This window comes from Anser cygnoides, chromosome 7 (genome assembly GCF_040182565.1).
Source record: "Anser cygnoides isolate HZ-2024a breed goose chromosome 7, Taihu_goose_T2T_genome, whole genome shotgun sequence".
NCBI lineage: Eukaryota > Metazoa > Chordata > Aves > Anseriformes > Anatidae > Anser > Anser cygnoides.
In genome coordinates, this window is record NC_089879.1 from 20095830 (window position 1) to 20106913 (window position 11084).

General features: G+C 46.8%; 1 long non-coding RNA gene across 2 annotated transcripts; it reads right to left on the bottom strand.

Annotated features, from left to right (window-relative positions):
* Positions 1 to 2563: 2563 nt before the first annotated feature.
* LOC106049444 (uncharacterized) lies at positions 2564 to 10703 on the bottom strand. Of its 2 annotated transcripts, XR_001214520.3 has the most exons (4): positions 9452 to 10703; positions 8116 to 8252; positions 7454 to 7533; positions 2564 to 5957 (listed from the first exon to the last, which is right to left on the bottom strand). It is a non-coding gene; the product is annotated as an uncharacterized lncRNA (long non-coding RNA). The 2 variants fall into 2 exon arrangements; XR_010833013.1 differs by having other exon boundaries at positions 7454 to 8252.
* Between the last annotated feature and the right edge of the window lie 381 nt (positions 10704 to 11084).

An 11084-nucleotide genomic window follows, 5' to 3' on the forward strand; every position in this document is an offset into this window, starting at 1 on the left:
GGAAGGAAGCACGCGCGGTCCAGGAGGTGAAAATGCAGCCTGGTGTGCACACGGGGCCATACTTCAGCGTGTATACGTAAATACGGACTCCCAAGGATCGGTCACAAAGCACGACATCTTAGATTTGGGAGAGAGGCTTAAAATCTCGATTTTATACACATAAACGCCACTCGTGTTCTGAATCTGGTCCTTTTGTTACTGCATATTTAAAGTTATCTTTGCATAAAAACAAACCCTTGCTTGGAATTCTTAACCAACCAACCAAACAAAAAAAAAACCAACACCTACCTGTAAAACTTTTATTTCTTTTTAAACTATATGCAAAAACACAGCACTTTTCAGAATAAGTAGTATTTCATAACGGAGAGCAGCGTGACGACAGCTGTTACATGCCCATTTGGCTCCGTAACAAACACATCTGCTTGTTTCACATTTTTTCAGCCCGCCTAAAATAGCTTTTTACAAAACCCTGGTCTTTAGCCCTCAAACAGAAAAAATGCCGATCCCTTTTCAAAATGCCTGTGACCTTCAGTCACTTTATAAGCTGACTAAGCCAAATTGTCGTTTTGACTGAACAATTGTAAATACTTCTCCCTTCATATACAGAGAGCTTTGACATTCTGGCTGTAGCATTTACATGGATATCTGAAATACATGGCTTACAAGCCACCAACACAATTCTGGTGACACCTGCCATGTGATTTTTAACACTCAGAAATGAGGAAACTTGCACAGTCATAATATTGCACTTCATCATTGTCTTTTTGAGGTGCCAAGTTAAAAGGTGATGATCCAAATATCAAGTATTTAACTGCCATTTTATCACCTAAAATGGGCTTAACCTGACCCTGAATCCCAAAGCAACTACGCTTAGATGCATTGTTCTCGGGTGACCACCAGGAACTGCATCATTCCAAAAACCAAAATAATTAATTTAAAAATCCTGATGCGTTACAGCTGCGAGAGGTTAGGATGTTTTCCCACCCTGAGCAGGTGCTGGAGCGTCAGGCTGCCCTGCGCTCACCCGCCCAGTGTTCCCCTTCGGCCAAAATTCTTCCAAGGTGACTGGAGTTTAGGTATCTCTTTTCACAGGGCAAAGATGGCGGGGGCAGGTTTCAACAAACTTCAGCAATTTTAACCTTATGTATGAGAGCCACGCTGGTTAAATAAGCATCTTCTATAGTCAAGAGAGACAGAGAGGCGGTTCCCAGGGTGACTCACACCAGCAATCTGAGATACCTGTGTTAGGAAAGGGTGAATCATCCTCTAGTGGTGCATCTCTAACTTCTGTATCCAGATACCCAGATCAGTTGCTGGATGCCTGTCTTTTACATGAGTTTGGCACAATGAGTTCCACTCCTGGATTTTAGCTGTGGAGAGACCTCAGCTCTCCAGCAGCGATCCCCCAAAACATGGGCTCTGTGCTCAGCGTGAGCAACGTCATCTGAGGCATCCCTTGAAAGCGGTGGCTTTTGTCTGTGACTCACCTTCCTTGTTTGGGAGCTGAGGAAGTCCAAAATGCCCCAAGAATTATGGGAAACTTGGAAATTTTAGATGTGCTTGGCAGATAAGGGTACATTTTTTCACACAGGAGATGATAAACTTCTGGAAAATGTTGCCAGTTGCCTGCCAATAGGCAGACAGCACCAGCACGTTCGCAAGGAGTTTAGAGAGACTCACGGGCACCAAGGTCCGTAACCAGATGCTAAGGGCAGAGATGTGCCCTCTGACACACACATGGGTTGTGGACACGGGGCTGATGGTGCAGACCTCAGGCAGGAGCCAGGTTTGCGCACACTCCCTGCACAGTCTCTCTCGTTGCCACCAATGACATGGGGTGAGGTGGACCATCGCTGTGACACGGTACAGGGATTTTTGGAAAGCTTCGCACCACTGCCAGGTGCTGTAACCTCTCCTCTCATCGCAGCCTCAGTCACAGCATGGGGATACAGAGAGCTGGAATCCCCGCCTCAGGATCCCACCTGGCTCCGAAGACAGCACTCCTATCCTTCCTTGTCGTTCCTTCCAGCTCTTCCAGTTCAGTTCCCCCAGGCTTTGTCCTTAATACTCTAAACTTCTGAGAAGTCCAGCCATCAAATTACCAACATGGCACACAATAAACATTGGATTTTTGGCAATGGAGCTCATAATTCAAACTCATAAATGGATGAGTATGTTCTTTGGACTAATGACCATGTAACATGCTAGGATTGATGTTGTGGAAGATATTGCAGACACATGGGAGTTTTCAGGAAATATCAAGGCTCTTTAAAAGCACTGCTAATGATGCACTAGCTTTGTTTTAATATCCATATGGGATTTATTTTCTGTGTTTGTGAGAATTTTCTTTGTCCCTAATCTCTCCAATTCCCATTCAGCTGAGTCATGTGCAGGCAAAGCATAAGGGAATGTGTGAAAAGTGCATAAAATTGGACATTTCTGTTTTGCAGAAATTACATATACCAGTAAGAGCTTTCGTTTGGATGCAGGATGAACCTGACAGTGGAAAATCAAAGGAAAATCTCCTCGGTCTTTTCAGATTGATTTACAGACGAAGAGCTGGGATTTCCCAGATGTTGTCTGGTTGGTTGTTTTTGAGGGAGTTCTGTCTTTTAGTTTTGAGTGTTTCCCCTCCTTTATTTTAGATTTTGAATCCTTCCATTATAATATATACAATCAGTTCTCTTGCACAGAAATACAGCTGGAAAGTCTTTTCCAAGCAGAAGCTAGAAACATTTCATTTTGAAAATACCCAAACCGCAGCATTTCAATATGGACAGAACAATTTTCTCCCTTTTTCTTTCTTCTTCAAGATGATATTTCTGGTTTCTGGCAGCATTTCAGCTCTGATGGGACCACATTATCCGCTGGCAAGAGGTCCCCTCGGTGGAATTTAGCTGGTCAGGAGGATGACGCAGGTTCACACCCCTTGGGCTGGGCCAGCCTGGAGTCTGAGTCACTAACTAATGCATTTACTTGCTTCCCACTCTGCCATTGGCTTCCTCCATGACACTGGGTATGTCTCCTCATCCTCCAGGAACTGGCACAGATGCTGCTTTCCTGCTCCTTAGATTTTCTGCTGTGGTCTCTGGAGAAGAGACTTCACATCTAGCACAGGGGAGCCAGAGTTTGGTTAGGGATGTTTATGGCTGTGGTATGAAACTTGTCTTATCCGCTGCATTTGGAGTTCAGCTGCTTCTGTTTCTGTGATGCTGACAAGGCAGGTCTCCAGGGACTTTGGCTATCCCTCAGCCTCTGAGGAAAACTGGACCCAAACAATATCCCATCCTTTGCTGCTTTAAACTAAACCCTTACCAGAACCCAGTTCCTGTGCAATGAGAGGGCACTGCAGTAAGCACTGAAACAAAAGCACCCCCTCCCAGGAGGTTTTCTGTCAAGAGACTGAAATCATTTGACTGCACATCTAAATATTTAATGCTTTTGAATGGTAGGTGGGTCAAGGTACAGCTCTCCTAATATTTGTTCTGTGCCTGCATCCTCATCTGGATGTCCAGAGCTAACGGGACAGCACAGCACAGCAGCAAACGCCTCTGCCATGGGAACTGGAGGCCTTTCATTCCTCAGCAGCACATTTACTGCCAGCCCCTTCCTCTACCTGAGCAGGTACAGCACATACTGCAAGCATCGCTACACGCCTCGCAGGTCGTTGTCAGTAACCACCTCAGCTGAATTTACCTGCCCTGCTGAGTTAGGTTCATTCAGCCCCAGTATTGTGTTGTGCTGTAACAGGTTGCTCCGTGGCTGGAGAAACCCTCCTGCCTCCTGACTGCCATGCTGCCTGGCAGCACATCACTGAGCTGTGCCACAGGCGAATGCTAAGCTCAGCAAATGCTGAGGACAGTCTCTTTGCCCTTTAGTTGCACAATAACGATACATCTCCATTCTGCATGGCCAGCACATACAGACGTTTCTAACCCAAATGTTTGCCTGGGCGTAGCACATGGTGTCAGTGCCAATGGCCTCTGACCTCTGGTCTCCAAGAGGCAGGGCAGATATAGCTTTTCTGGCCTTTTGGCACGAGCTTGAGCACAAAGGGCAGTAACACCCACATACTTATAAATGTTCTTGCTGTCCATTGCCATGCTCACATGTATAGGACTGCTCAGGGCATATCAAATAGTAAATATTTACAAGGTCAGGCTGGGATCAGGCACTGTATCTTTCATGCAAACCCCACTTCAGAGCACATTAGCCTGGTATATGTCCTCAGATCCCCTCTGTAAAAGGGCTGCTGTGGAGAAAGTGCTACTTCCCTCAACACGAAGAGCTGGTTCGTGGTCAGGAAGGACCCCAGTGCAGCAGTAAAGGAGAGCAGTGCTCATTTAGACAGTGTGTTAGTTTAAATACAATCCCTTCACCCCTTTAGTTTAAAGATAATTCCCCCATCCCCAGTGAAAAGTCCTGAGATGCTCCAGGCCAGCTGGTGTTGTTAAGGCACCTCTCAGCAGAAGCTCAGATTTACAACTACTGCAAATCTGCCTCCTTTCTCCTGCATTTGGAAATAGCTTTTCCATGGCTGAGAGGACAGGGCTAGGCACCTCTTTGTGTTGAGGGAGACGGGGATGCTGGTGCAAAACTGTTCTTACTGCAAGATAGTGATTACAAGAGTACCGTCTATGAGGAACTGGCAGCAGAGGACAAGAAATAACCAAGTTGCTGGAGAGCTTTTGATTGAGCCATCAGGGTAACGTGGGTGGGAGCTTGACAGATAGCAAATGGCACAATAGACACAGCCAGCGATGGCAATCAGTGACATAGGCAAACAATAAAAAAGAGTACCTGGCATTGCAAACCGTAACATAGCACATGCAAAGCAAGATCTGTCAATAAGGGCTGCACATGGCTCCCATTTCCCAAATGGAAGCTCTGCAATAACTGGTAAGGAACCTGACTTTGTGAAACAACCAGCACCACTTATCTTAGCACTTAAATCGACAGCTAGTGGCTCTGCTTTACTGACATGTCAGCTTAGCCTTTTCACACTTTCCTCCTGGTTTATGCATTTTATCATATGAACTGCAAACCACCACCTGTTTTTAATTTCTAGTTGTGTGGAACTTCTGAACACTTTTGATATCTGCCACAAAATACCAGCAATGTAAAGATGTGCAATGTGTGTTAGCCTGCACATTGCTGACCTCCCCTCCACCATCACAGGTAACAGCTACCTACACAGCTAGCTGCCAAGCACATCAGCACAACCCTCTCATTTTTCTCCACAAGAAAAAAAAAGTGTCTAAAGTCATTCCTTCCCCACCACAACATGCCTGAGAGAGGCACAAATTGTTTCTCCATATCAGTTCCTTCTAAAAACCCAACTCCCTCCATTTTCTTGGTTACACCAGCCAGGTCCCCCTGTGGTTCCTGCACAGCTGACCATGACACAGGTCAGAGCACCAAGCTGCTGAGTGATCGGGCAGGCTGGTTTCTCCTCTCCTTGCTGGCTGCTCGAGTCGCACTGAGAGCCAGCCTGCAGTAGGGAAAGGCATGGCCCATGCGATGGTGCTCAGGAGCCTCTTCGGTAGCTCACAGATTTCTTTATTCCAGCGTCCGATAGCCCAACACTTATTCCCAGCCACTTTGGCTGCTCAGGCCAGGAACCTCTTGGAGGTTCAGGCTCCATGGAGGGGAAAAAGTAGGGCTTGAATAAGGAAGAGTTGCAGAGCACTCACCCCTTTCCTCCACTGTGGAGACACCCAAGATGATAATTCCTCTCTCCTGGTTCACTGGCTGGCATTATATTCAGTCTTGCCAACTACGCACAAACTACAGCCCAGGTTTCTTTGGAGACCCTCGCTGTGCAGCCAGGAAAGGTGTTTCCTCCTTCAGCAGCAGACTCCTCTGGGCGAAAGCAAGAGGAGCGAACTGAGACCATCGGCGAAGCTGCCAGACTGAGCCAGTGCCTCTCACAGAGCAGCCAGACTAATTGAGACCTGCTGAAGGAGTAGACGATTTCATTAACCACACATATAGGAAAGCCCCAAGCGAACCTATTCACAAGGAACCAGTGCAGCATGCCATATGGCTAAGATCCCAGAAAGCTCTCCTGGTTTGAAGGCCTGAGCCATCCCGCTCTGCCAGGTTCCCACATAGGGCAGGTGTGTAATTTGCTGGCTGCTTTGTGCCACGTAGTCACTGTGCTCCTCTTAACCCTTCCAGAGCCTGCAAGGAGCTCCCTTCTCCAACCTGCAGCCAGGCTGGACACCCATACGTTACAGCACAGAACACAGCTGGTGGAGAAGGTCATTGCTCCATATATGAGACAGCCAGACCACCTGTAAAAGCCTCTGCGTATCCACATTCGGCTCCAGAGCATCAGAAGGAGTGCCCTGAAATGCTGACATGAGACAAAAATCCATGGATACTATTAAAAGTCAGAAACTAGCATTAGTCTACCTGAACGTGTGTTTAGACCTCTTTAAAGTGTGTAACCAAACCATTTTTTGTCAGAAGGGGAAACAGGAAGGTTAGTAGGATTGGTCACAAGCCCAAGTAAAGGCTTTAAAATAGGAAGGGACATTACATTACATCCCCATGGATGGAGAGATCCAGGGCAAAAAAGTTGTTGCAAAGGGCAGCAAAGGTGGTGGGCAGAACCCAAACAGTCCTCAAAACACCAAGGAGAGCTGTGGCATGGAGGCTTTTCTGAGTCAGGAGGTATGGCATAGAGGCTCTGAGGCCAGCTGGAGATAAACATGGACTTCACCCACAGAAAGACGGAGACGGTAGCATTGGCATGCCCAAGTACTGATCCATCTACCTACCATCCACTTTATTCCCAATGAACTCAAGCTCACCTCATGCCACAATATCATGGACTCTGTCAAAGACATACTTTGGCAACAAGTCTGTGCTGCAGGGGCCGAGTGCTATGCATATTGGTATCTGTCAGAGGCAATGATGCTCCTGATTTCAGCTCAAAGGCATGGGACTTTTACAGGGACAGACAGCACAGATTTCACTTCAAGTGGGCTGCATGTTCCCCTAGTCCTATCTCCTGGCCAGGTAAGTTTGCCTTCCACCATGCCAGTAAAGCAATGACCTCTGGTGTCATAAAAGCCCTTTTTGTGCAATTTTGTGTGTAAGTTCTATATGTTTCTATAAATTTGAATGGAGAAATAGTGACAAAGAAACATCACAGGCCAAAGAGAAGAAAGAATTGTGCTAAGAAGATACTATGTGGAAGGATCCCAAGGACTGATTAATTCCGGAGGCTAGTAATCCTGATGAATTCGCAAGAACTGATAAATTTAGACCACCAGAGCCTGATACTGCACACAGCTGCCAGCAGACATTATCATCTACAACAGGTTGTATAACTTCGTTCACACACCCTTGAGGGCGTTGGCTGCTATACGCAGGTGAAGACTACATAGTTATGTGTGCGCCTGATGAAACAAAGTGCCCTCCGAAGGAATTTCTAAACACCTACCTAGAAACCACTGGTGCATCAGGATGACCTTCTGCTTCCAAGTGTGCTTGTTGGGGTTGGCCTCCCAACAGTTGCTCCAGCTGGGTAACAGTGAGCATGAATGAATATGTAAGTGAACATGTTATTAGTAATAGCAGGTAACTCTTCACATAACAGCTTGATTCTATTAATAACAACAGCTAATAAAAGATATTTTAAGAAATAAAAGTTGTGATCTATGTCTTCTGCTAACAAGGAAAAAGGAATTTATAACACTTGTTTGGAAGAAACATATTAAAGACAGCGTGGCACTCAGATGTTGGTGCTGGGTCCTGCAGACACCACTAGGACTGATGGTGTTAGCATAGGACAGCTTCTTTGACTAAACAAGCCACTGGCCATGAAATGATCTGTTGAAATCCACACAAAATCCTTGCTACTGCTTGCCAGAGGGAACTGGTGGGTGTGGGGAATATATTCCTCCCCCTGAAACGTGCTGTAAAAAATGCAGTCAAAGCCAGCCCTGCAGAAGGATTTGACAGGAACCACGTGCATATTTGTAAGGGCAAAGAGAGAAGGTCCCACGTGAGAGCAAGCCAGCTGCCATCTGCTCCATCACCTACGTGTCTTCTCTGCATGCTTCATTGTGGCAGGGGACCCCAGACTGTCAGACACAACCTCACCATTAGACTTTCTACAGAAGCAGCCTGTCACTTCAGCCTTCAATTCTTCTACAGAATGTGCTTATTTCAGGTGTCTCCACAGGTGATGTCTCGGGGCTGCCACTGATGTCCAGGGAAACTATGCAGATTCAGCACTTCTAATGCGGAAAAACAACAAGTGTTGCAAGGCACAACAACATTTTACCTTGTAAGCCTCCCCCTGAATCTGCCTCCAGGTAATCTGTGTTCCCATCTCTCCAGGGCTGTCATGTCTGTGCCTCCACTTAAGGAGCAGATTTCTCCAGATTAGACATAAAGAACGTGAGCTTGTTTGAATCATTATTGCAACAAAATGAGCTTGAGTAACACCAAAAGCATCCTCTGACTAACCACAGCCAGCAGCAGATGCTTAGAGGCCTAAGGAAGAACAGTCATATTACATCCAGACCCTTCTTTTTAATAACTACCAGTAGCCTCATCGTCTGTGATGATCACTCCTCCCATTTAAGTTCTGAAAGGCTTGAACTAGGTTACACAGTCTCGCACATAAAAGCGGCTCCAGCCCTACAGAGAGCCTGTAGCCCAAGAGGCAAAACCCCAAATCCCGATGCAGGCACAGAAGTGCCTCGTATGAGGCAGCCCAAGGCATTCATGGCAAAACTGAGAACCCAACACGGTCTTTTGAACCCTGCTCCTGGGTTATAGTCTCAAAACCTTCTGTCCAAACAATGATGGGAGTGATTGAACCAAAGAGACAAAGGCTGTGACAGGTGAAATATGCTTCCAGATTTCCTGGTGGTGTTCCAGCCTCGATCACTGAAGTTTCACATGCACACCTGACCCCTGTGAGCACGGTGCTAACACATGCCTAGCTGAAACAGCACTCAAGCAAAACTTTCTGCTTCAGCAAGCGTGCTTCCTGTCATCTCTGATAGCTCCTTCAACCCCACCAAGCTGATATGAGCAACAGCATGATTTATTAAGGCAAGAAGCAGTGTTTTTCTGCTGTTTCCCCACCACCACCGTCATCCCAGGTTAGGTCCTGGCTGTGAGCGCTTTCTCAGTTTGGGCAGCCAGTTCTGGCAGCCCAAGTGAGCTGCAATCAGCAAACATTTGCAATTATCAGCTGGCTTCAGGCAGACCACGAAGCACTTCACTTTTTTGCCCGGCACCCGATGTGGAGAGCAAAAGAAGATCCCCAGCCTGTGGTACTTCCTGAGCCCCCACAATGCCTGTAGCCGTTGAATTCATTTAATGCCCAAGCAAAAGGAATCAAGCCAGGTGTGATCAGAGATAAATGGAAAAGTGAGCTAGCTCAGCTCTGCTTTAAGGGTATTAGTCATGAATTTTTACTCACTTGAAGTTCTCAAATCTCACTTTCCTTTTTTCCTCCTATCTCTTTTGTCTGTGTGAAACAGGTGATGTCAATTGTGCTGAGACAGTCCTGAACATTTTGCTTAGCTTTGACACTTCGACCTCTACCTCAGACTTCACAGAAAGCTTTACGCTTGGTGACATCCCACATGCTAAGGGGACCCCTTTCCAAATGCTCCCTATCAGTGCCAAAATGTTATCAAGTCCCTGTTTCAAACAGAAGCCTTCCTACTTCAGAAGGTAACACCTGTCTCTGCCTCCCCCCGTGCTCTCCCTCTGCCGTGCCTCTAATGCTGCCAAACCGCTGCCGCCAGCAGCTGGGCACCCAAGCAGATGGCACTTTGTCTGGCAGGGAGGCATTGAAAAAGCCCCAAGTATCACGTGGGAGTTCTCCAAGGCTGCACCACCAGAGTTACTAGAGAGAAGCCATCAAGAGCCTCACGATTAAATGCCAGCAGTTTAGGAGCTAAATTAGTTACAGCGCAGATAGAGTGGATGAGGGAACCTGTACCGAACAATACACCCACTCACATTAAACTCCAGGGACATCCACTCCCTCGCCCCAGAGAAGTGTCTCTGGTCTGGCCCTACATGCAACGAGGTGAACATACCAGCTCCCCCACCAGCAGTGCACAAGTTCCCGCTTCCCCCTTGCCTCCTTCATTCTCATGAAGATCAAAGTTTTTTTTTTTTTTTTTTCTCCCCCCACCTGATGCATGAAATGTGAACTAGTCTAGGGCTCAGGAAGTTCGGATGCTCCTTCGCACTCTGCCAGTGACCTGCAGAGGAACCTTAGCCGTGTCCTCTTACTCCTTCGTCACAGGAGGGATTAGTCCCCACCTCACAGGGCCTTGTGCAACACAACCCCTGCTGCAGCTTAGGCGATGTTGCTGCACATGTTAAAGGAATAACTGGAACTGCCCTCCATCACCAGAGGCTTAGGGGATCAGTTATTTTGAAGCATCACAAGGCCTATTTGGTTATGCACTTTTGCCTAAGAACATTTTGCAGATGGAGATGGGAAGTCAACTCAAGATAAAAATGCTTTAAAAAATATAGATAATTAAGCAATACAAAGGTTTGCTGTTGCTTTATTTGCTTAGTGATGAAACAGCAAGGAAAATATAGTTATTGGAAACCTTTCAGCTAGGATATCTACTCTTCAGATATCAAAGGAGACAGTAGCTGTTCAGAGCTAGTAAGATTCCCTATGGACACTGTTTGAAGATCAAACATCTGCAATTTTACCTCAGACAGCCTGTCAACTACCACAGGGACATGGTCACACTAACAAAAGTGCCAGATTTTCTGTTTGTCTGCAAACAGCAGGGCCAGAGAGTTGCTGAATCTTTGGCTGATCACAGAAACCAAAGAACAGTAAACTTCACGGGCGATAAGACTGATACCAGGCAACAAGGAAACCAGCTGATGGATGCACATCACACGCTCTGACACGGGAGGAGCGCAGGGGTTACCTAAGTGAAATGAACTGGCCTGGCACCGCCAGCACACAAACACTCCTAAGTCTGAAATCACCCAACCAAGATAGCAGCTCAGGGACAGATCTCATCACAGGGTGGCCCTAGCCTCCAGCTCCTCAGATGACACTGCCTAAG